Here is a 26062-nt window from a genome sequence, read left to right as displayed (position 1 = left end):
AGACAACTGGTCTCACTTCCAGGTCCATCTTTGGGCCAAGATATGTAGTAGCCAACAGTGAGTTGGCGACTGTATTTTTTTGAGTCCTGGCGCAAAGTAGGATCCATCTGTTTTGCTCAGCCGTTTGCTTGAGTGCCACAGAATAGTCCTGTTATTAGTCTTATTTGTGGTTCTATGAGAGGTTAAGTCTAATAGAAATAAAACTCAGTCTTCCTTGTCATAAATATACTGTAAGAATTAAAAGTGGTGGTATTGGTGCTAAGTGATGTTGCATCTCTGTTTTTTCAGCTGATCTGTTTTTGCCGGATTGAGAAACAGATATTTAAGAAAGAGTTTGTCATCTGGAATGATAGTTGTGACCAAGTTTTCCTCAACAGGATACAAGATGTTATTTTTGAGCTTCATTACCTTCACCAGAGGAAAGAGAGAATGAAATTGAGAGCAAGAGTGAGAGCAAGAGAGAGAGAGACAGGGAGATACCGAGTCATAAAAAGACAGAAAGAGAACTAAAGAAGAAAGTGAAAGTAGATAAGAAATGGACAGAAATGGCAGAAAGAAAAGGTTAAAGAAGGCAAGAAAGAATGCCAGGGGACGGGGGAATAGAACTTAGACTGACTATTCAGAACTGAATTTATTCTTTTGAACTGATAGTTCAATTCATTCAACATCTGGTGAAATGAGAAGAAAGAAATCTGACTGGTCAATTCAAAATTCAGCCTGGTTTCTATCCCTTTTCTTGCCAGAGGCAGACAATGAATCAGTTTCACTAGCCATGTTTTATTGGTAAGTAGAACAATACCAGTTGGTGATTCAGATTATCTAGAAGTGAGCAACTTTTATATTTCTGAATCATTTATCAAGGATTATTGTTATGCCATATAAATTCTGAGCACAGTTATTTTTGTCAGTTTCTTTAATGAATATTTTGTTGCCTTATAAGGATATGTGTGCTCTCCCTTTCTTTTATTCAGTTTTCCCTGGTGACGCCTCCATAATTTCTGTCTTTACTCTGGTGCATTTTTAGTCTAATTCAGGCATTTGAGGAGTAGGGTAAAAGTTTAGTTAATCAGTGATTTTTTTTTTTAAAGATCCCATTCATGAAGTGGATTTAGTGTAAACCTGAGCAAGTTTGCATTTAAAATCTATGAACACCAAATAGACATATTACCAAAATTATTCATCGACATATTTCAAAGGAGAAGAAAATGGGACTGAAAAGTGAGAAGTAGCTGCATTTTCCACTGATAGAGGCAATTTTGTGGGTAATTTATGATGATGCTCTCATGTGGAAATATTAAGATATTACTTTGCATTATGTGAGGTTGGACATAAAACATACATTTAGTGCTACAAATACATATATATATTTAAACCTATTCTATGTAAAATCTGAATGATAATTGTAGTAACTCCATTTGCATTTGAAATATATTTTTCTAAAATACTAATATATCCATTATATTAAGTTAAAAAGAGGCCTAACTTATGTGTGTGCTTTTTACTATTAAAGTATTAAGATGTTGTTTGAAGAAGGAAAGGATGTATGAGATTTTTAACCCAAATATGCATGATATTCTTGGAGATCATAATATCTGGATTCTTAAAGTTTAAGAATAAAGATATATTTTCTTTTTAAGCACAAGGCTAACCCAGAATGTCTCATTCAAAACCTGGTGATCTTCCTGGGCTCCTTCACATACTAGTGGCTGCAAGTGAAAAATGTACCACATGAAATGGGGCACTCTAAACCCAGAAGACTGCAATGCCCATTTTGTATTGCTCAATATTCATTTGCCTCTATTTCACCATCTGCCTACCACTGATTCAATCATATGAAGCAGATCTATCCTTTTTTCCCTCCAATTCTACTTGAAGTCATATTTTTTTCTTTAACATGTGCATTCACATTTTTCATCTTTTTTTTTTTTTTTGCTTTGAGCTTAACATTGCATTTAATCTCTAGGCTGTGAACTTGTTGTTTAGAAGTATATTTTTTAAAAAATCTGATAGCTAGAAAAAACTCAGAAACACTATAATTTTCTAGGCATTATCATTACGAATCCCTTAATAGGGAGGCATATTTTGTTTTTTAGAATTGCTTCCCCCCCCTCCTCTTCAGATCTTTTCCTTTTCATTTTAAAAAAAAACTACTCTGGGAAGAGGATTTTTTTTCCCCTTACCAAGAAAAAAAAAGCTACGCTTGACTGATAATGCATTGCTTTGGATGGTGAAACATTATGAAAGTTTAATTTTTAATTAAATCTGAAATACCAATTATAACTGAAAGAGATTTTAACCTGTTTCTTTTCAGACTGCCTGAAGTTACATTTAGAGACTGAAATCACTGCACCTTACAAACAAAAGATTGAGCTTCACTGTATTCCTCCTGTAAGTAGAAGCTTCCTGTACCTTCCCTTGTGTTTCTGTGACCAACCCAGAAAGGGACAAAACATTGGTAACATAGTAACCAGATATGAGTAAAATTTAAATGTCCCTGAAGAAATACATCTTTAAATGCTTTCTTTCTTTAAAAAAAAAAGTTGTTGGGCTCACTATTCAGTATGTCTTTTTTATCCAACCAAAATTGTGGAGTCTTTCTTTTAGCTGGTTTGAATTTCGTTAGGGAGGGTGTCACCCACTCTTCATCACCCTATTTGGAAAGAATCTCGAGTTTTTGTTCCAGATTCATGAAAGGTAACAGAAGATTTCTTACGGAACCAAATTGAATTCCATTTTCCTTTGTGATGTCATTAGCAATTCTTAGCCTTTGTGTCAATGAAAGTGGAAAGTTCATGATGACATCACGAGATTCTGTTGCCTTGAGGACTTCAGGCAAAACTAAAATGCATAATTCCCTTGTGTGCGTGTGTTCCCCATTCTGCTAGGAAGCAGTCAAAATAGTACATCTTATGTCTTCCCGTGAGCTACAAGGCTGTCTCTCAGAGCCCCATTGTTCCATAAATGCATGTCAGAGTCTATCACAGTCTGGTCTACCCTTATTTAGCTGCTGTTTTGTCAATGTACTTGGAAGAACAATTAACATTTGGGATTTCAATGTCTGAATAACAGGCAGTGAATAGAACCAGAGCATATAAAAGATTCAGACACCCAGAGTAAGAAAACAGAATCTTATAGTTGGTAGAGGAAAAAGGAAAATCATGTTAATGCTGCACTCAAAGGTTGTGAGATGGTACAAGGAAAGTCAGTCATTAAAAAAAAAGATCAAAATGGATATTTTGGTAATATATCCAGAAACATTATGTATTCCCATGTTTTATAAATTAAAGTCTTTGTTAGAGAGTCTTAAAACATTTAACTCTGTTGTGGTAATGCCAGATGTGGTGAATACTATATCATGATTTTCAGAGTGCCACAGTCCTTGTCCAACGGAATAGTGAAGGTGATTGAGACAATTCCGTCCACCTTTACTTCGTTTCACTGCACTTTTTCATAATTCACTGTTGTCTGTAGACAGTCTTAGAGTTATTAAGAATCACCTCCTTGTTAGGTATTTGGTGAATCAGGGAAAGCCAGTCACATTTCCTGGCTGGTACAAGTGAATAAATGAGGGTTATTGGTTTTTTTCATAACTACAACAGTTAATCTCACAGACAGAAAGAGTTGTTAGACTAAGGACTAAGTAATTTTAACAATCCCTAATACTTAGCAAAATAATTGGAAATCACAAAATAGCTGATATTATTAGTTCAATTACAAAATGTATAAAAAAGCCAGAAAATGTAAATTCATTCTATCCTAGAATAGTTTTGGTCAAGAGAGGTTGAATAAAAATCTGGACACTTGGAAAGACAATTATGGCAGAGTAGGTGTCAGTCTCTTAGTCTTTACCTCATTGACTTTATTCTTCTTATTCCTGACTGAAATGAAAGTGTCTATTTGTAGCTCATCACATTTGTATATCAAATGGGCTTCAGTAGTCTTTTAAGTTGTGTCTTATATCTCATTCACTGGAATTGATCCAAAACTAAATCTACCTAACACCATGGTGGACAGATATTTGCTACCTTAATTTGTTAATTTGTTCGTACAGTAAGATGTGCTTCAAGGAAATGGAACTAGTAGTATCATAAAGGTTGGATCAAGAGGCCAAGGACTTGAGAAGTTAACTATGAGCAAAATCAACTTTCATTGCATAGAAAGTTTCTTAACACTAATAAGAGCACAATATTTTTTACAACTCAGAATTATTTGATCTAAAGTTTTCTTTCCCTATTTCCCATCACTAGTTTTTAGAATTTATGTCCAAAAGGGATCCTTTCATTTTTATTAAATCAGCTTCTGCTGATGCAAATTAAGGCTTTCATAAAACTTAGCCTCTGAGGCAAATCCAAAATGATAAGAAATTAGGCCTAGTGAATTGTACTGTTATCATGTTGAATAATATTGCAGGACATCAAATAACCTTTCACATTTCCTGTAAGATGGAAATGTTGAGGTAAAAAGAATTTAAGAACACACCATCATTAAACATTACTGCTGAAAAAATATAAAAAATGAAAATTTTATCCTCTCATTTTGAAATAAATTTGAATACAGGGTAGGTCATGCAGGTAGCACAACCATACTGACCACCAATACAGATCATCCTTAGATATGTAGAGTGGTGAATAGACCCAACTGCAGACACTGAGGCCCAAATCTTCCTTCTGTTCTAGGGGTATATTAACAGGTTTTCCCAAGAAGTAATTTGCCTTTGTTGAACTTCACAAAGTAGTCAAAAATGCATACGTAAAAGATAGTTTAATAACTCTGAATATTATCAAGCACATATTTTTCCATTAGCCCTGTATATTTTCATACCAGGCCTTTCATTACACAGTGAGTTGGTTTTACAATTTGATTGGCTTAATAATTTTATGATGGTTTATAAAGTACACAGAAGATATTAGAAATTACAATAGTTTAATTGGGCTTACTACAGGTATAATGAAGCCAGTAATCTGAACAGAACCATTGTGACAAAAGAATTCAAACTTCCTAAGAATATGAAACATGTGTAGTGTCAGAATGTCACTGTTGCCAGGAGTCATTTCCATCAGAGAAAAGTTTTTCAGAGTCTGAAAAAAATGAAGTAAACTTTAATAATTTAAAATGAATTACTTGAGCTGGTAATTTATTTCATGTTGCCTTTATTGGATTCTGTCATTTAGTAATCTAAAGAGACCAGAGCAAAGTTCTTGACATATCTTAATTTCTTTCTTAAATTTATTTTATCACCTCCAGACCTTCCCCCGCCACATTATGAAGAAGCTCAAATCAGTGTGTTCAAAAAGTTAACAGCCTTTGTGTTATGCCCCAGACACAAAGCAAATGGAAGAGAACTAGAATGTATAGGCACATCAATTTTCCAAAAGTGCAGGTTGCAACTCATTAGTAGTCCACGAAGTCAGGTTATATGTCAATGAAGCAGAATGAAATGAAAATAAATATCAAAAGAGAATACTGTACCGCATCATTTTAGATACTAGATTTGAACTATATTTTACTTGAAATTATTACCTTGAACTTGGAAGATGCCTTAAAGGTGATAGATTTTTAATACTTAAGTTACATAATTCTAATTAATTATTTTTATATCTGAGGAAGTAGAACATTGAACATTTTTCCCAGATTATGTAGAGACAGAATATGACAATGTCTATCCACATTTATTTCCTTCCCATTACTTAACATCCCTTCCCAAAATTATGAGATTTCAACATTTCACTGTTAAACTCAAATATTTTATCTCTACTTCTGATATTTCACCACACTCCAATCCTATACCCCAAAATGTACACTTAAGTCTTCACATACTAATTACTCTTGTTTCTCACACTCAGTTTATCAAAACTTGTTTTACTCTCTTAGTTAAAAGTCATCTTCCTATGGGAGTCTTAATTTTCCTCATCCTCATTGTCAAGAGCATGTTGACTCAAATTATCTTTCTTGCCTTGATTGGATTGATGTTCAGTAAATGGTCAGTTATTGTTAATTTTCTTTCTTTGACTCCTCTATTCTGATCAGGAATTCGTCTTACCTATAAAAGCCTACCAGTTGAGAGATCTATTTTCCTAAGTACCATTCCCTATTGACTTTCCTGAAGTAGACACACACACTAAGATCATGTTACTTGTGTTCAAATAAAAGTTTCAATAATTCTATAATGACTACAAAATAATTCTGGCCCATCATGACATTTCAGACTAACTAGATCTAACTTAGTCATCATTTACCCAGTGTGATATACTACATTCAGGCCAAATTCCCATACCTACCTTTATTCGTATAGTTTTCACCATCTGAAATGTCCATCATTCTGCTTTTGCATATTAAAATACAACCCATCCTATCAAGTGTGATTCAGATGCTCTGAATCCCATGTATCTTGCCCTCCTTGAACTAAAATAAATAACATACATATACTTTATGATACCCATTAAATTCAGTTGATGTATGGACTGCCCTACTGACCATCAAGTCCAAACTTGATTGTGAATTTCTGTTTTTATGTCAATGGCTTTATAATAATTTGTCTCAGAAATCCTAAGAAACTCATGCATCATACACTTTTTTGAAACATGAGTTACTGCTTATATTTTATTGCACTATTTGAGCACATGCCTTATCTTTTTATAAGAAAATAAACTTCATATTTTTTATAAGAAAATAAAATTCATATTTAATTACTATTTCTCTACCTTACAGAATCATTACTTCATTTCTCAATTCTTAATACTGATTAGTGTCTTAGGCTGTCATGAAATTTATAAGCTTCAAAATCAGATGTTAAACAGATATGCAAAAAATTAAAATTATTGATTATGTCTTATTAAAATAGTTACGTATGCAAGACAACAATGGGTAGGGAAAATCTGTTATAATTTTCATTTGATGCTCAGTACAGAATTCTCAGAGTGGGTCATTTGAGTTGAAAGTTGAAGGGTAGGAAATATTTTGGATTAAGAATTGGAGTATGAAGGTTGAAATAACACCATAGACAGCCCTATTTTCAAATAGGAACCCTTGAATACAAACATTGTGTATTCAGAATAAAAGGATACCAGAGTGAGTAGAGCAAAGGAACACAGAAGTCAGAAGTTCCAAGGTGAAGAATTTGGAAAGTACATAGGACATAAACACACAATGTTAATTGAACAACAACTCAAGAATACAAGCTCAGAATAAGTCAGAAGTAAGTAGCATGTACATTCTTCTAGAGTATACATGTTTATTTTGAATGATCTGTTAACTTCTGAGTTTGAGGAGATTTTTGGACTTCTAAAATTAAGGACTTATGGATCGCAATAAATGGGTCTAATAAACAGAGTAGATCTTTGACAACTTTTTCAGATAATGTCAATTTTATTTCATCTCTAGTTAAAAGTTATTAAAATTTTATTATTAATGAATTTTTATTGTGAGTGCCTATATAAGAATACAGTACATACCCAAAATGTGTTTTATTGTTATATTTTTAGCTGCTGCACTTTAATCTTGCTTTAAAATTTGGTTCATTTTATCATGTCCCATGACCAGAAGTCTGGAGATATAAAAAGACAAAGCTAAATCCCTGTTATTCTTATTAAAATTACCTACAACCTTACTGAATTCCTAAATTGAAAAACAATGCTTACCATTTTGAAGTGTGATGCATTAATATCCTGGATTGCCACTAAATCAAAATAGGAATACCAGTTCCTTTGTTAAATGATGCAAATTTTTACCTTTTTCAATTAAAGAGAAAGCACTATAGGGCATGTAAAAACTAAACTGTAGAGAAGTAGCTTAAACTCTAAAGATAAGAGAAATTATCTGTTATAATTCAGAAGAAAGGCAGTGGAAGCAGCATATATAGCCTCAACAGAAAACCTTAGGAATTACTTATTCAACCTGCTTATATCAGTGATAAATAAACTTCAGGCCTAGAATTTGTAATCAAGTCTTACACTTAAACAGTTAACTATTACAGATAAATAGTAGCCCAAACAACAAAGCTTGATCTTTTTAGCCAAATTGCCACAACCAAACCATCTAACAGGCCATCAATTTCCCAACCAAAACCTTGTCAAGGTCTTCTATGGGAAAATGATTACTAAGTATACGAGATGATTCTGCATACAAGCCTCAATTAATAATAAACATGAATAATATATATTACAGTTTGTTCATTTAATGTACCAGATCTCTATAAACATTGCCCCTAATCCTTGTTACCCACATTCAGCAACCACTCAGCAAAGGAGGAATTATTTCCATTTTGTAATGAAAAACCTAAGCCCCTGAAAGATTAAGTAGCATATAAAATCACAAGGCCCACAGGTTGAGTTTGTATTCCTACTAAACCTAACCAATTCAAACTCAGTGGCCAACTCCTGCTTGGAGTTTTTATCTGTTACCTTTTATTATCAGCTCTTGTGGTCACTCAGGTCATAAGTTCTTTAATACCCAAAATACCTGAAAAAAAAGAAATTTATATTTACTAAATGCTTTTCCTGCATAAATCTCTGTATAATTATTTTCACAATATTGCATCATTTCAGAAATTGAGACTAGATGAGATTAAATTTCCCTGAATATCTTAGGAAAACCCAAATCCCCATTCAAACATTGTCTGTTTAACCTCAAGTGTTCTTGCCATCATCCGAGCTACCTCGCTAAGTCTGCTCTTTTCCTTACTGAGAAGACTGACCAAATCTATAGCATTAATTCGTCTCTTCTTGATTCCCTGGGTGTATTCAACAAGCCAATCATATCACAAATGTTTTGCTAAGTAACCTAGACTTATTTAAAGACACCTTAAAAATGAATGAGGAAACTGTACTTGTATCTGGTAGATGAGTAAGAAGGAATAATTCAAATGTTCTAAAATTAAAATTTAGTTTACAGCTTTTTTTTCTAGACATACATAACTGAAACATTATAGCATGGCAAAAAGTAAGGGAATATGTAAATGTGATCAACCATACTGCTTTTATATTCATAAAAATACAAAATCTTGAAAAGCTCAATGGACTTATGATCGCTAGCACTGATTTCTAATGACCATTGAGGACACTTAGAAGTGAACTCCTGGGAGGGGGGGAGGGGGAGGGAGGGAGGGGTGCACTACTTTAATCTATTGCTTCACAAGGCGAATAAGAAGATCAATAGGTTCAAGGCAATATGGATTCGATAGCAAGAGCCTTTCCTAATAAATAAATGTGACATCATTGGTAAGAGCAAGATGTAGAAACATATACATACACACAGACACATGCTGACACACAGATAGAGAGCACCTGCTGATAACAGGTCTCACAGCAAACCTGATCCTAAATTTTATTGAGTCATTTTTAGCAGCATTGCTTGTAAACACTCAACTTCTGAGGAGCCATTTTCAGTTATTTGCACACTTGAACAGCTATCCTTAAACAAACAATCAATATAAAATAATAGTCTGAGTTGAGAAATGGAACATAGGCCATCAGTATACATAACATTGAAGAGAACTAGAAGCAATGCTTCGATGAAAATTGTGAAAAATTGTGAAGTCTTTTCCCCTCCTCATATCTTGAGTGATTTCTGGGTCACTGGAAATCCTCAGCAATTCATTCAAGTCTTCTGAAGTAACCCAGTTAAAATTGTCCTTCCTACTTAACAGAAGGACTTTGTTCTTTGGATCTAGCTTTACACTTGCAACATACTGATAATAGCCTAAATCAGAAAGCATAGTAATAGAGTTTTTGAAAAGGCTGCATTCTTCAGGAGAAAACGTGTTTTTTAAATATTTTATAATATCCAGTACTTCATATTAAATGTTTTGTTCTCTAAGGTATTTTGAATTAAAAATGACTTTTTAAGAGCAAGTAAACTTAGGAGAAACTTTCAGGAAGGAGACGTGACAGTGAAATGATGACTCTCTAGGATACATGTTTGTAGGAATAAAAAAGAGTGATCTTCAGATTGTAGCACATTTGTTTTATGTATCTCAAAATACTATTTGAAATCACTGTTCTAAGTGATCTAAGAGAAGAGTTCATGCTGAGCTGAGGTTTTAGGGAGACATGAGACATTTGATTCAGAATGAAGACCAGTCTTCTAGTTAGTTTCAGATGCTTAGCATTATGAGTCTCTTATAATAATATATCTTCAAAAATAGAAAAAAATACATCTTCCTCATGCAAGATAGGTACCAAATATTAGAAGATTGAGACTTTTTGCCAGTGTCTTTTATGTTTTGGTATGAATTTGACAATATATATTTTACATAACTGTGCCCACAGTTTTGCTAAGTTCTTTGTTTACATAAGTTGAATATTGTAGCACTTTATTCAGTAATCAATACTTGTGTACCAGTATCATTACTGTTTTCATTGTTATTATCTTTTCTAGGTTAGGGCTGATGGTAATAGCTATGAACCTGGAACATATATTTCACCTTACATCTACTCTAATTTCTTTTTTTTAATTTATTTTGGTTTTTTTTGGGGAGGGGGGGGAGGTCTGGTCGTGGGGCCTAAACTCTGGGCCTGGGCGCTGTCCCTCAGCTCTTCAGCTCAAGGCTAGCACTCTACCACTTGAGCCACAGTGCTACTTCCGGCTTTTTTCTTTTTGCTTATGTGGTGCTGAGGAATCGAACCCAGGGCCTCAGGCATGCAAGGCAAGCGCTCTACCACTGAGCCACCTTCCCAGCCCCTACCTTAATTTCTTATAACTCCAGAAATTTACATGAGGCCTAACTAGATTCTGGCTGCTTATACTCAGATAGCTTGCCAGTGGAGTTTTATCCACAGAGATTTTTAGAAGATAGAAAAATAGTTTGCATGAAAAGCCTTTATGTTTGAGTAAGAATTGAATCTCTTAAGGTATATGGAACTATCTGGTTGGTGATGCACTACTATCTACATTACCAATTCAGTTACCACTAGGGTGGCACAAGTGTAATTGAAAGAAAAGGGAATGGGATATAACAATCTGAATATTTGAATTCAATCATTGAAAGAATTGTCTTAAGTTTATTTTCTTCATCTACTTTCCTCTGTTTTACAGACAAGAACGTCCAATGATATGTATGAAGTATTTAAAGTCCCATGGAATAAGGGTAGTTCACAAACATGTGTTACAGTAGAAACATTAATAGAGTATAAATCACTTTGTGATCTCAGAAGTGGAGTGCTTTATCTTAGCTTTCAGTGGTTTGAAATTCGTTTGTTTTTGAGCTGCTATATAGGGAAATACTCTTTCTGCTAAGTACTTATCACACATTGGAAACAATGACTAAGAATGAATTGCCAGTGAGACATTATTTCTCTTAAGAGTTATTTTTAAGATATTTACCAAAAAAACCCCACTGAACAGGTTCTCTCAAACGAAAAAGAAAAGCCAACTGCTTTTATCTTCTCATTAGACAGTGGCTTTCTTGAAGGAAAGAACTGAGGATTCTAGACTAATTTTCTTTCTCAGTCACTGATACTTATCACCAGCTAAGTCTTTAGTAAATGTATGTTGAGCCTCTTATGTAAACATTTGTAAAATTTTAGTGAAAGTCTTACTGAAATCTTACTGAAAATATTGATTTCATTACTTTAACTAGATATATGCAATTATTAAAGATTATACAGACATCAGAGAATTAATTGTTTATGGCTGTTGACTGATATGATTATTATAATTTATTGAGAAAAAACTTCAAGATAATGATCATTTGTAAATAAATATGTTTATATTTTAATGTAACCATGAAGAAAAGCTTTGGAAAAGTCCATACCATCTTCTTTATATTGGTCTGAACTGAAAGTAGAAAAACACTCAGGGAAACTCTCTTGCAAGAGTTTTTATGCTTTAATTGGTTACAGTGAACAGCTATTACTTAAGTTTAAAATGAATAAAATATTTTAAAGTTAATACCTTTTACTTCTTAGAAAAATGGCTAAGGAAAATATTAACCATCACACAGAAGCTGAACTTTCATTTGTATCGCATCACCTTCCTTAATACAAAGTAAAATAGTACATACTTTAAATAGATTGAATTCTGAATTCAGCAAATATTTCCAAACTCTAGACTGGTGCCAGTTTTCTTATGAACAAGTATATGTGTGAGTCTGTGCATGGGGGGAGGGGTGAAGAAGAGTTGGGCTCTTTCATGGCACAGGTAAAATTATACATGGATTCACATACAAAAAATATAGTTGAGCAGTTGCAAGTAATTTAATTCCTCAGTGAAACTCTTCATAATCTGTACATAATCTATATGTATATGTATATCTATATGTATGTATATGGATACATAATCTATACAATGTGCAAGATATCTTAACAATTCTTTTTTGTTGTTCACCTTAACCATAAGCATTTCTCCATTACAACTCTCTACAATAACTCTCCTAGCCTTTACTCTCACAGCACTCTAAGAGCTTTTCTTAACCCGCTCAACCCCTTATCAATTAATTTCTGCTTGCTTCCAATCCCCTACTGGAGATCAGTCTTATTGGGTTTTGTTGATGGTGGTGCTGGTGCTGGTGTTGGTGGTCATGGGGTTTAAACTCAGGGCCTGGGTGCTGTCTTTGAGCCTTTTTGCTCAAGGCTTGCATAACCATTTTGAGCCACAGCTCCATTTCCTGTTTTCTGGTGGATAATTGGAGATTAGAGAGTCATGGATTTTCATGCCCGGGCTGACTTTGTATTTTGATCCTCAGATTTCAGCTTCCTGAGTAGCTAGGATTACAGATATGAGCCACCAGTACCTGGCTTTATTCTTCTCTTTCTATAGATTTCACTGGCTTTTCTTGTTCTACCATTTCTTTCATGCACAAAAATAAGAAAGATGAGAAGGAATAGGGGGAAGAAGAGAAGAATCAACAACGAATGAAAGATTGGCTCCTGAATTAAATTCCCCAATAGTCAATCTGTGTGAGTTTAAGTAACTGAGGGACAGACACCCCCCTCCCAAAGATTTAATTACAATCTGATATTCAAATAGTCTTGAGCCAGAGAGTTGAACAGAATATCGAATTCAGAATCATGCAAGAGAGATCTGTACGGTTTGAGGTACTATTTCCCAGAGTAGTCACATGTTACAGACAGTTATGAGAGAGGCTACAAGAGAAAGGGAAGGGATGGAAAGCACAGGAAACACAGGTGAGGAAGAAGATGAAAGAGAACTGGCATACTCATTCCAAATTATGAAGGAAAAGGTACTGGGGAAGGGTTGCTGATTTGAGGTGAGGAAATGTGAAGAAAAAAATATTTCCTTATTTTACAGCTCTAGTCTTCCCATGAGTATCCTGAATAGACAGTACTGAATAGAACTTTTAGGCAGACAGTTTTTATCTACTTCCAAGGGAAAGGGTGCTGACTATGGGGGGCGGGGGATGAGGGTGGAGTATGATTAGTTGTAAGAAACGTTAGAAGGTGTGGAGATTTTGTGCCTCTTCAGCCTCCAGGAGGCTGTTAGTCTCTAATTGTGGCCGTTTGCTTGAAACTATATCTTTTCCTTCTGCTTTTCCTTAGGCTAGGAGACAAGAAAGAGCATGTATTTGTGTTTATATTATATGACTCTTATCGGTTCCCTAATAGCTTGGTAAGAATAGGAAATTTAGTTAGAAAGATGTCAACCAATAGGATGACACTGGAAGTAAAAATCATGTTTATGAAGAAATTTTAATGAGTTAAGGAAATGCTAATATAATATAAAGTAAGAAACAAGATTTAAAATTTATGTAAAGTATTAATATTGTTTACTTATGTGTGGCTTTTCTGTTATATCTTATGCTGTCTTTCTAAATAATGACTTGAGTCTGGTTAGCAAGGACAATTAGTGAGATAACAATGTCAAAAAGAATGCACAGTTGATTGCCAAAAGGTAGAAACAAGACAAAGTTCATCTGTAAACTAATGGATAAACAAAATATGTTATGTATTTGCATATGTATGTATGTGTTTGTGTATATGTATGCATGTTTGTGTGTGTACACACACAAACACACATGTAGTGAAATATTTGTCCTTAAATAGGAATGTAATTCTGACACATGCCACAACGGGGCTCGAAGAAAAAGAGGCAGAGAGAAATATGAAGAGGAAAACAAGAAATAAATCAACTGTTTGAATGTCTCTCCCTCTATTTTAGATCAATGAATTAATTACAAATTACAATAGTGAAATTTCTATGAAAAGGCAGTGAAAGATTTCATCTGAAGTTTGAGTGATATGATGTACTTGCTTAGATGTGTTTCTTTATAGACTGCTACTAGGAGCATAATGCTTTGGTCATTTTTAAGTATTCCTTCAGCCCTGATGGAATGATTAGAAGAAAGAAGTTGTAGGGTAGCTCGTTAATTATCTAATTACTGGTGATGGGTTTTAAGGTGGTACAAAACATAACTATTATCACTTTAGATACAAATAGTCAAGAGAAGCAAAGTAGACCAATAGACCTATTCAAACACCACTTTTGTATATTAACTAAGTGTTTACTTAGATGATAACTTCCTTCACATTTCACTTCTACACCAGTGAGTACAAGTGTTTCAATGGAATATGTGCAATGAAGAAACTTCTCAGTCGTCTATTATCTTATACATTTAGAAACAGTTATCCGTGTCATCTTATTCTCACCTTCTGACTTCCTCAGACCATTTACATGGCTTGGGTTGTAGTTTGGGTTCTAATAGAAGCTCTTCAAAATCAAAGGGTTAATTATTCTTATACCTGACACATCTTTTCCTAGTGTAAAAGTCAACTTAATTTCTTCAACTAGCTGGTTCTTCTGCCATTTAGTATAATACTAAATTTCTCTAGATTTAATATAATAGGACTTTTCCCTAAATTTCTTTTTTTTTTTAATTTTATTTTATTTTATTTGAGAACATACTGTACAGAGGGGTTACAATTACATGGGCAGGATAATGCATACATTTCTTACCAAGCATTGCAGCCTCCTCCTTTGTTTACCCTTCACCTCCCTTCCCAGCCTCCCCCCTCCCCCCTCACCCAATCCTTTCCCCCCCCTCCCCCCCCCACACCGACATTGTAAAGCTCGTTTTTGACATGACATTTTGTACTTCTCATTGTTGCAACAGGTCCACCTGAATCCTTAAACGACTTGTTTGTCCCCATCTCCTCCACAAGTTATACTGACATCAAATATAGTGAAAGCGGGGGTTACACTGTGGGGGAGGGACATACAAAGCAACAAAGAAATAATCTTATAAATGCGTTAGAAACACATGCATGAAAGAAAAAAAAACATTAAAATATATATTTAAGGGATCGTTTTCCTAACATCACATTATCTGACCTTTTCCGCTTGACTCATATATATACTAGATATTGCATATAAGGGAAACCATGGGACCTATGTTTCTTTGGGCCTGGCTTACTTCACTTAATATAATTTTTTCCAAGCCTTTCCATTTCCTAACAAATGGGGAAATGTCATTCTTTCTGATGGAGGCATAGAATTCCATTGTGTATATATACCACATTTTCTTGATCCATTCATCTACTGAGGGGCATCTGGGTTGGTTCCATATCTTAGCTATGGTAAATAATGCTGCAATAAACATAGTTGTGCTGGTAGCTTTAGTGTGGTCTTGTTTGTAAACATTTGGGTAAATGCCCAAAAGTGGGATTGCTGGGTCATAGGGGAGTTCTATGTGTAGTCTTTTGAGGAACCTCCATACTGCTTTCCAAAGTGGTTGAACAAGTTTACATTCCCACCAACAATGAAGTAAGGTTCCTTTCTGTCCACATCCCCTCCAGCATCTGTTGTTGTTAGAGTTCTTGATTTTTGCCGTTCTAACTGGAGTGAGGTGATATCTCAATGTTGTTTTGATTTGCATTTCTTTTGTGGCTAGGGATGTTGAACATTTTTTCATGTGTCTATTGGCCATCCTTCTTTCTTCTTCAGAGAAGTTTCTCTTTAAGTCTTTCGCCCACTTATTTATTGGGCAGTTGTTTCTTTGAGGATTTGTTGTTGGGGGGTTTAATTTTTTGAGTTCCAAATATATTTTAGATATGAGACCCTTGTCGGTTGTATGGCTAGTAAAGATCTTCTCCCAAACCGTGGGCTTTCTATTGATCTTGCTAGCTATGTCATTTGCCCTGCAGAAGCTCTGCAACTTTATGCAATCCCATTTGTCCAACCTTTCCTAAATTTCTCTAATCATCTCTGTATGTTTCAAGCCCTAACTACTAACTACTCAAGCCCTAAGTACTTATTCACTTTTAGGTCTCCCTACCTCAAGATCTCTTCCATGAGCTCAGAGATTTCTTACTTTGGCTGAAAATAAAAATCATCTATAAACTTTTTTATTTTTTTAAAAGAAATTAATAATTCATTGGAGCCATCTATGTAGTCTGTTTTAATTGGTCAAGAGAAATGTATCTAGCAAGATCCTAGACCCTTACAGGAACCAAACCGTTATTTAATTCAATTTTAACATGCTAATTCAAACTAGAAAGCCAAGTTTCCTAGGCAGAAAATAATATAGCTTTATAATTATCCTCATATTTCTATAAGTCATTACATAGATATGTATGTGACACATACAAACATATTAATCTAATGACTAAATCTAAAACTGTAATTTGACAAACATAGAAATTGTTAGTAACAAAGTAATTTATTAGGGTCTTTGTGTAGCTGACTAAACTTAAAAATTCCTCTTCAGCAATTGTAAATGAAATGTTCTTCTAAATTTGCTAAATTCATTAGGTCTGATAAGTGGGGAAGAAACAAGGGTGACAGCAATGTCAAAAGCAATGTATGTATGTAAAACCACTGATAATTCAGCTGTAAGTAGGGATAAAATTCTGACGCATGCTACAGCATGGGTGAAACTCGAACACATTACGATAAATTAAATAATCAAGTCACAAAAGGGCAACAGTTGTGATTCCAAGTACATGAGAAACTAGTAGTAGGCAAATTCAAAAAAATTAAAAGTAGAAAAGAATATACACAATGGAATTCTATACTTCCATGAGAAAGAGTGGCATTGCCCCATTCATAAGGAAATGGAAAGACTTGGAAAAAATTAAGTGAAGCAAGATAGACTCAAAGAAATAGGCTACATGGTTTCCCTCATTTGTAATAACTGGAATATGTCTAGTATATTCTTAGCAGAGAATCACAATAGTTCAATAGCTAGGTGCATATGACCATATAAAATGATGTTTATCTAATCAAACTCTGAGAAATGGAAACAAGAAGTTTTTTATAGTGTACTGTTCGCAGTTATTTCTTTTTCCTTTCTTTTTCTCTTTGGTTTATGCTCTGGTGTCACTCTTTTTGATTTCTGTACCCTTTGTCTTGCATATAAATTTATCTGATTTGAAGAAGGGAAGGAGAAGCACAGAAATGGTGGGACAAAGGGTAAACTAATGCAAAACAGTGATACTCGCTAGACTCTATGTTAGAAATGAACTTTACAATTTTGGTGGAGGGAATTAGGGAGTGGGAAGTGGGAGGAAATGAGGAAGGGCTAACACTCTTTTGAAATGTACTCATCACCTTACTTATGTAACTGTAACCCCTTTGTACATCACCTTGACAATAAAAGAAAAGTAGAAAAGAAAAGGAAATTTTATTTAATGATTGAATGTTAGTTTGAAAAGGTTAAAAAAGTTGTGGATATGAATATTGGTGTGAGTTTCTCAACAATAAATAAACTTAAACTCACTGAACTGCATATTTAAAAATGGTTAAAATTACAAGTTTTATGTTATGCTTTTTTACCACAGTAGGAAAAGAAATGTACATTTGTAAACCTTTGAAAATTTTCAGTGAACATGGAGTGCTGTCACAGGGCTTAGCAACACAATTGAACTGCATGGTCTGTTCACAGAACCATTAAGGGTTTTATGAAACATAATAATTTATTAGCGTAAGTAACGCTCTTTACCTTGCTGTTCAGGCCTGCCATATTTAAGTAATTCAAACACTAGCATTATCCTTGATTCGTAAGAAGTAATGACTGTAATAAACTAAAAGAGAGCATGTTTAAAATAAGCAGAGAATTATTTTTAAGTTTATAACTATGCTAGTGTGTGTGTGTGTGTGTGTGTGTGTGTGTGTGTGTGTGTGTGTGTGTGTGCGCGCGCGCTAGTCCCAGGACTTGAACTCAAGCATGGGCACTGCCCCTGAGCCATATTGCTCAAGGCTAGCACTCTACCACTTTGTCTACATCTCCACTTTTGTTTTTTTGGTAGTTATTTGGATAAGAGTCTCATGGACTTTCCTTCCAGGATAGCTTTGAACCATGATCCTCAGATCTCAGCCTCCTGACTAGCAAGGAATAGGCATAAGCCACCGGAACCAGCAGGTATCTGGGTTCTTACCAGAAAGCTGGAAAACATTTTCTTCTAAACTCATTCCTCTAAACAGCCATAGGGGGGTTCAATAATAAGAATAAAAGCAATAATGATAAAGCAATATTAAATTTTCACTTGGCAAATCCAGTACCAATATATGTGAAGTGTGAACTTAGAATATAAGTTTATGATACTAAATATTAGGACAGAATATAAAATTGAATCCAATGAAGGTTCTATACAGAAGGGATTCCACTCAAACTACCAGTGTGCTATATTCTGATTTTCTTCCTGTCTCTGACATAGGACCCCAATTCCTCCTTAACAGACAGCTTTTCCCTCTGTGGTGACATTCAAAGGAGCCAGTGGAAATGCAATAAAATCTAAATTAACTTTAGAAAATAAAGAAAATAATCACTTGCAAGGCAGATATAAATATTTGCTGCTGCAGTTATTTTTACCATTCCTTTAATTATTAGAATGTATGCAATATTTGGTTTATGATTTTTATGTTTTTTCTAAATATACTAAAGACATTGAAAAGTCAAGATTATTATATCAATTAAGGAAAACAATTATAAATTATATAGTTGGAGGGGTTCTCAAAAATCACAAGTGTAGCAACTTTGTTTCCTAGATCATGCTTTAGTGACCTTGTGATCCTCGTGGACCAAATGTATCCTGCTGTTTATTAAGTTCATGAACATTTGCCGTCTATTCCATGACAAGGATATAGCATTTAGACTTAAATTTAGCAAGATACTACCTTCTAAAAACCATTATTCTCCTCACTAGTAGAATTCTACTACAAAAATGTGCTTATTGGAGCTGGGAAGGTGGCTCAGTGGTAGAGTGCTTGCCTTGCATGCATGAGGCCCTGGGCTCGATTCCTCAGCACCACATAAGCAGAAAAAGCTGAAGTGGCGCTGTGGCTCAAGTGGTAGAGCACTAACCTTGAGCTGAAGAGCTGAGGGACAGTGCCCAGGCCGAGTTCAGGCCCCATGACTGACAGGAAAAAACATGTGCTTTTTATATTTAATTTTTTTCAGTAAAATTTTGTTTTTCCTCTCATGTTATATGAGTATCTACATAGCATAGTGCCTCTGAATTTGCCTCTTGGCCCGAACTGCTTACAATGTTTATGATACTGCTTTCTCTAGGTAAAAGTTTTCAACCTCAGGTTGGAAAAGCTGAAAGAGATTACCAAGATTACTACACAGCACTTTCTTTTTCTCTCTCTTTCTCACTCTCTCTTGTCTCTCAAATCTGTTTGTGTAAGTCTATTTTAATATTGCATTTGCATTCTTCAATGTATCTGATTGAATCCCAACCTTACATTACTATCCTGTTGACCTTCAACAAATACCTTTCGTTTTCTGTTTCCTTATCTATAATAATGTGAGCATTGGATGAAATAATATACAGGAAGTGATTACAACAGGGTCTTTTACATGATTATTGCTCTACTAATTGTTATAATTTGTGCCAGTGTGTTTTAATTCTTAAGGTTTTCTGTAGAAAAGGGATTAAGAGCCACACTATCCTTTTTTGGGGGGGGGATCCAGTCGTGGGGCCTGAACTCTGGGCCTGGGCACTGTCCCTCAGCTCTTCTCAAGGCTAGCGCTCTACCATTTGAACCACAGAACCACTTCTGGCTTTTTTTTTTCAGCTTATGTGGTGCTGAGGAATCGAACCCAGGGCCTCAGGCATGCAAGGCAAGCGCTCTACCACTGAGCCACCTTCCCAGCCCCACACCATCCATTTCTATAGCAGTAAGTTTATCTAATTTCCAATCTGAGAAATAAACTAGCAGTTCTACTTTTTCTCATTTTCATAATGGTTTATTCACTCTAAAAAAGACTCTACTAGCATACAGTACACAATTCAAAATGCCCATGTAATTTATAATAGTCATGGAGAAATTAAAACACAGAGCACATAAATCACAGCCCCAAGGCATACCAGCCCCAAGACCAGCAGGTGAGAGTGAGAGCCTTTTGTTCTCTTATTCTGTCATTCCATCATCCTGAGGATATTTTCACCATATTTAAAGCTATTTGAAATGCTTACTTTTAAATGATTGTGTAACAAATCTAGTGTTGTTTGTTTCTTAAAACAATCTCTGTGTTTTGGCTAAAAGTGCAGCATGCTTTCCATTCATTCTTTTCAGTACTAAGCACCATTTGCTCAGTTTATTGATACTCTTCATCTACAACTCAGACTACAAAGCCATCCTGCTGAACTAGATAGAGTCTGGTGAAATAAGGGCTTCATATTAGATCATTTAATATTTTCACCCTGTTAGTCCTTAAGCCTGTGACAACTCTAGTTAGCTACATTTTTTTCATGTATTGAGAAAAGAGAGTTTTTATTCCTCCATGATGATTAAAATGAAAACATATTTTATGCTATAAAATCTCTAGAATTTTGCTCTCTCAAGAAGATCCACTATGGGAGCTGACAATTTCTAGGAAAATGTCTGTTGAAGGTTATAGTTTATAGCTTGGAATCACAACAAAAAAGACCAACTCTAACCTTGACTTATTAAAATGATAAGAATTGGTGTCGTGTATGATTGCTTCTTCTGTGACTCCTATCTTGAGTTTGCCCAATATTACTGGCCCAAACAAGATTTTACTCTTCTCAGATCTGTAGATCTAATCTCACAAAGAAAATAATTTTTTTATGTTTCATACATCATCACTACCATTGTCCTGAGCTTGCTGTCATTTATAATAAAAGATGTATCTTAACAGAAACATTGGGATAGGAAAAAATGCTGCTGTGTTGAGCTTTAAAGAAATTAAGAACATAAATTTATTTGTGTCTGATGCATCTATAATTAAATAGGTGATTCAAAAGGAAAGCTTTTTGAATAACAAGCAGTGGCAGACTACTCTGTAGACAAATAAGACACAATCAGAAGGTCAATAAAACCTACTAGCACTTTGTATTTGTCCACATATAGCTCTGCATATTTTTATAAAGAGTTTACTAATTGAAGAGTATTTACTAATAGAGTGTATTCTTATAATACTCAGCACTTCACTTGACATAGTATATATCACAATGTAATTTTTGAGTTAATTACCTGAATCCACTTCTTACAGAGGTGTATTCTGTCTTGATCATTACTTTGGTATACACTACCCAGTACAGTTCAGAATGTGATATTTAATAGGTCTCATTTTAGGTTGAAAGAATTAATAAATGAGTAAATACCCACAAATAAATGAATTTGTAATGAACATTCTTTTTATTTATTGGGCCAATTGGTATGACTGGGAACTTTACAGTCAACTAATAGCAAGCTTTCAAATATATCAAGAGTGGGCATGCTTTTGACTTTTATCACCTGTTCATAGATAGTCCCTTTTATCCTAGACTTTTGCAAATTTAAAAATTAAGGTTGTAATGCTCTATTTTCACAGTTAAATTAAGCATTCATATCTAGATCCTGTTCAAATATTACCTTCTCTAAAATAACCTTGATTACCCCTAGCTATTAGTAATTGTGTCTTTGTTGATCTCTCATAACACACTGCCTAGGGCTCTTTGGATTAACTTTCAGAATTTTGCCATGGTTTATCATTCTGAGTATATTTTCATCCTACATTGTACGTACTTTTTCTGCTTTGTAAAGTACTACAAGTAGATTCTTAAATAGTTGTGCATTGAACAAGAGAAATTTATTGGTTAAGAAAGAACATATACATGCTTCAAGCTTAAAAGTATTGTACACTCACATAGAGTGTACAATATCTCTAGTCCAGACATCAGAGATCCTTTGCAGTACCAGTGACCAGTAAGTTCTACATCAACAAGCCCCTCCATTGAATAGGCATGATTATGAGAGTCTTCGTACTCCATTGAGATTCCACTTCATCCCAGTCAGAATGACTATATCAAGAAAACAAATCTTCACTGGTCACGAGATATAAATTATCCTAACTACTGAAGGTTCTTCAAAAACTTAAAAAATAGAACTTCTAGACATAATATATAGAGATAATCATGTAACCATATTTATATCTCAGTGCTATTTACGGTGGTCAAATTATGTAATCAGCCATAATGACCATCAAGGGATAAATTTTTTAAAATGTAGCATGTGTACTCAATGGAATTTTGCTCAGCTATTAAAAATAAAACTATACCATTGGCTGGAAAGTGGATAGAACTAGAGGTCATCCTGTTAAATGAAATAGAAGACCTACAAAGGCAAATGGTACATATGTTCTCTCTTACTTGTAGAAGTTATGTGGGAACACAGATTGGGGGGGGGGTATTGGTGGCTCATGCCTATAATCTTGGCTACTCAAGAGGCTGAGATCTGAGGATTGTGGTTCTTAAGAAGCCAGACTGGAGAGGAAAGTCTTTGAGACGCTTATCTCCATTTCACCACCAAAAAGTTGGAGATGAGGCTGTGGCTCAAAGTGGTAGAGTACTAGTCTTGAGCACAAAAGTTCAGAGACAGAGCCCAGACCGTGAGTTCAAGCCCATGACTGCTCCCCACCGAAAGAAGTGTAAGGGACTAGATGTAGAGGGGAAGGAGAAAGGGGGATGGAGGAAAGTGAATACAACATGATCAAAATAAATTACATGCATTTATGTAAATATCATCCTAAAATCCATTTGTATCATTATTTAACATATAGTCATTTTAAAAGAGAGACAGAGATACTTACCAACTGCTTTAAGCCAACACTTCCCAACTGCTTTGAGGATGGTAACATATTCTTTTTGTTTATATATTTTTTCTTTCTGATTTTGTTTTCAGCATTTTTTGGTTGTTAGTGATTATGGTTTGTTTTTGTTTTTGAGACAAAATCTGGCTAAGTAGTACAGGCTAGCCTTGAACTCACTACCCTAAGATGGCCTATGAATCTTGTTTCTGTTGACTCTACCTTATCAGTGGAGGAATTACAAGAGAATATACTACCATACTTATTCTAAAAGGAATAAAGTTTAACAATCTAAAAAAAGTGAGATTCCTGTCTAAAACACATCTAAATAAACCATGAATGTCGATATGAATTAAGCTAGGCAAAAAAATTGAAAGAATATTTAAACAAGTATTATTAATTAGAAAACTCTTAATCCCAAAATATTTAGCACACTTGTACATATTAGTAGTAACAGCTAATGTTCACTGAACAGTTAACTACTAGTTCCTGTTAGAAGGTATTTATATATAAAAAGATCATTTTATCCTCACCACAGCTCTTTTGGATAACACTAATGGTAAGGAAAAGGAGATTGTGTCCAATTCTAGAATCTGTACCTTGTATTGAAGAGTGTAAAGACTCCTTTTTATAGATCTTTTTTCTCTTCATGAACACCAGTTCTGTCTCAGAAAAAAATCTAAAGTAGGCTTTTAAAAATAATCACATATTGTTTTTTCACCTGTAAAATGAGTTTCCTATAAGAAGAGTCTATGATCTATATATTTGATGGAGATCCCATTTTATTAAGAAAAAAATTATATAGTAATCTGTAACCAAGATACATCATGACAGTCATTGGTGTAGAACTTTTTAATCTAAGATTTTAAAGTCTAGTTTTTTTATTCATTATGGATTTTAATTCACTAAACTGCCTCAAAGAAAAAAATTAACTTCATATTTTTAGTGTATGTAATTTGTCTAGGTAGAGAAAGCAGTATAAATCTATCAACTTTGAAGACTTAAATGCATAATCAAGGGTGTTTATTGAAAATTTTATACTAAGTAACTGATAACCTGGGACTTTGATTAATTCAAATACCAGGAACATGATGACTAAGAAGCTAGAGACAAGTCCTTGTTCTTTATAAAGGACTCAAGTACATCTTCCCAAATCCTCTTGGTTCTTTATTTTTAAATTCTCATCCATCTCAACCAGTTTTCTAACATAGCAAACTATATCATACTAAATTTAAATTCTTAAATTCATCCTCTTATATTTGTCATGGTACAGTATAGTTACATTCAGAATCATAATCTGTGTAATGGAGTTAAAGTACTTTTGTTTAGGATTTGTAAGCCTTCTATGCTTGAGGTCTTAGTACTCAATGATTTTTATTACCAATATTGCAAGCTCAAGTGAACAAATATCGAATGATCATTGCTCGCCATTTTTCAATTGCTTTAATTTCTATGTCAACTAGTTTCTCTTTAAGCACTTATTGGATGTACTAGACTGAAGGGAAGATAGTAAAAGGAAAATATATGTCTCTTGTCTTATAGGAATTTATACATAGGTGAGATGGTGACCAATAATGGAAATGTTAACAATTACTTGCTGAGTGCTTAAAAGAATAACTATAATTATATAAGGCTATGTAAACTTGAACAAATTAGCAGCAGGATGTGCATTCTGCCTCCCCAAAGATAAGATGTGCCTAGGGTAAATGTAAAAAAAAAATGACACCTAGGAAGTGTGAAAATAGAAGTTAGACCCCATTACTAGAACTCAATATACCTTGAAGTCTTCAAACTTGAATTAATGTAAAACACAGTCTGGTTGTGGTAAGAAGTGGAAAGAGAAACACATTGCGATCCTTGTCATTTATGCTTCTCCAAACAAAGGTGCATGAGGATAACTATTTGAATGTGCCTTGGATCCTTGGAATATATTTCTTGGGTTATGATAATTGTATTAGTCATTGACCAGTCATTTATTTTATTAAAAATCTAATGTTCTTACTGATTTAAAGTCTACTGTTAGTAAGAAGGTAGAAAAGTAAAATAAATTTTCATAATTTTACATGTTCTGTTGTTGGACTGTTTTTTCCAACAAGGGAATCTTATCTCTAGTTGCTTTTCCAATTCTAGAGAACATAGTCAGGATGAACTGGATAAAGTTAGGTCTGTGAACAATGGTCTGCAAATTTGTATGTTGTATATGTTTTATGTATTTTGTACTTCATATAATTTTCACCTTCATCCTAAAGTCACCAATGAAAGAGACTTAGACTCAGTTCTGCCCTCCTTAGCGTTAGCCTTCTTCCATCACTATGCCGTAGGCAAGGAGAATCTAAAGGTTCCTTCTCATGTCAACTCCCTGTCACACTGCATTCAAGAAAACTATACACCACAGCAGGAGGTCTTGGGTATTTATTCTTATGCCACATAATAAAGGGGGACATTGCAGAAAGGTGGCCATGGGGAAAACATCTGGAAGAAATAAATTTCCTAGGATCAAAGGGCTCCGTGTGCAGCCTGGAGGGTCCTCAGGGTGCTCCTCAGAGCAAACAAACAATTCTCTGAATGAGTCACTGCAATTTTTTTCCTGCCAAAAGCCCACATGTGTTGCAAGATCTCAAGGAAAAGGGTGGAGTAAAGAGATATAATGAAAATTAAAGGAGGCAACAAAAGTGATTTTTTTAAAAAATCTTTACCATATGAATAAAAAATCTCAACATGATTATAATTATTTAATAAAGCCAGCATCTTCAACATTATACCATTTAAATTACCCCCAGAGTAAACGTAAATAGAACATAAAATATTTTTAAATTAAAAAAGAAGTGGTCAAAAGGAACGTGCTAGGGAAGAGGACAACACTGTAAAATAGCATATATTTTACTCTAACTCAAGAAAATTGACAGAGGATGGTGAAGTCCAAGTCTGTGTCTGGAACCCTAACAAGTAGCATTTTACTGAGGAAAAATAAGTTACTTATGAATCAGTACAGCCATGCTTTGTTCTGCATGAGTGTTTTAATAGAGCGAGTGTAATATAAGGATCAGGTGGGCTCGTGGGAATGGAACAAAAGGTTTT

General features: G+C 34.4%; 1 protein-coding gene across 1 annotated transcript in view; it reads left to right on the top strand.

Annotated features, from left to right (window-relative positions):
* The window catches only part of Zbtb20 (zinc finger and BTB domain containing 20), a 699482-nt gene that overhangs the window by 252934 nt on the left and 420486 nt on the right, over positions 1-26062 (top strand). The window contains exons 4-5 of the mRNA XM_042667352.1: positions 744-783; positions 2312-2388. The gene's annotated coding sequence lies outside the window, so the exon portion shown is untranslated. The remainder of the gene's footprint in view (positions 1-743; positions 784-2311; positions 2389-26062) is intronic.

The sequence above is a fragment of the Dipodomys spectabilis genome, unplaced genomic scaffold, assembly GCF_019054845.1.
Source record: "Dipodomys spectabilis isolate Male_0828 unplaced genomic scaffold, ASM1905484v1 ptg000017l, whole genome shotgun sequence".
NCBI lineage: Eukaryota > Metazoa > Chordata > Mammalia > Rodentia > Heteromyidae > Dipodomys > Dipodomys spectabilis.
This window is presented reverse-complemented; position numbering and strand designations above follow the sequence as displayed.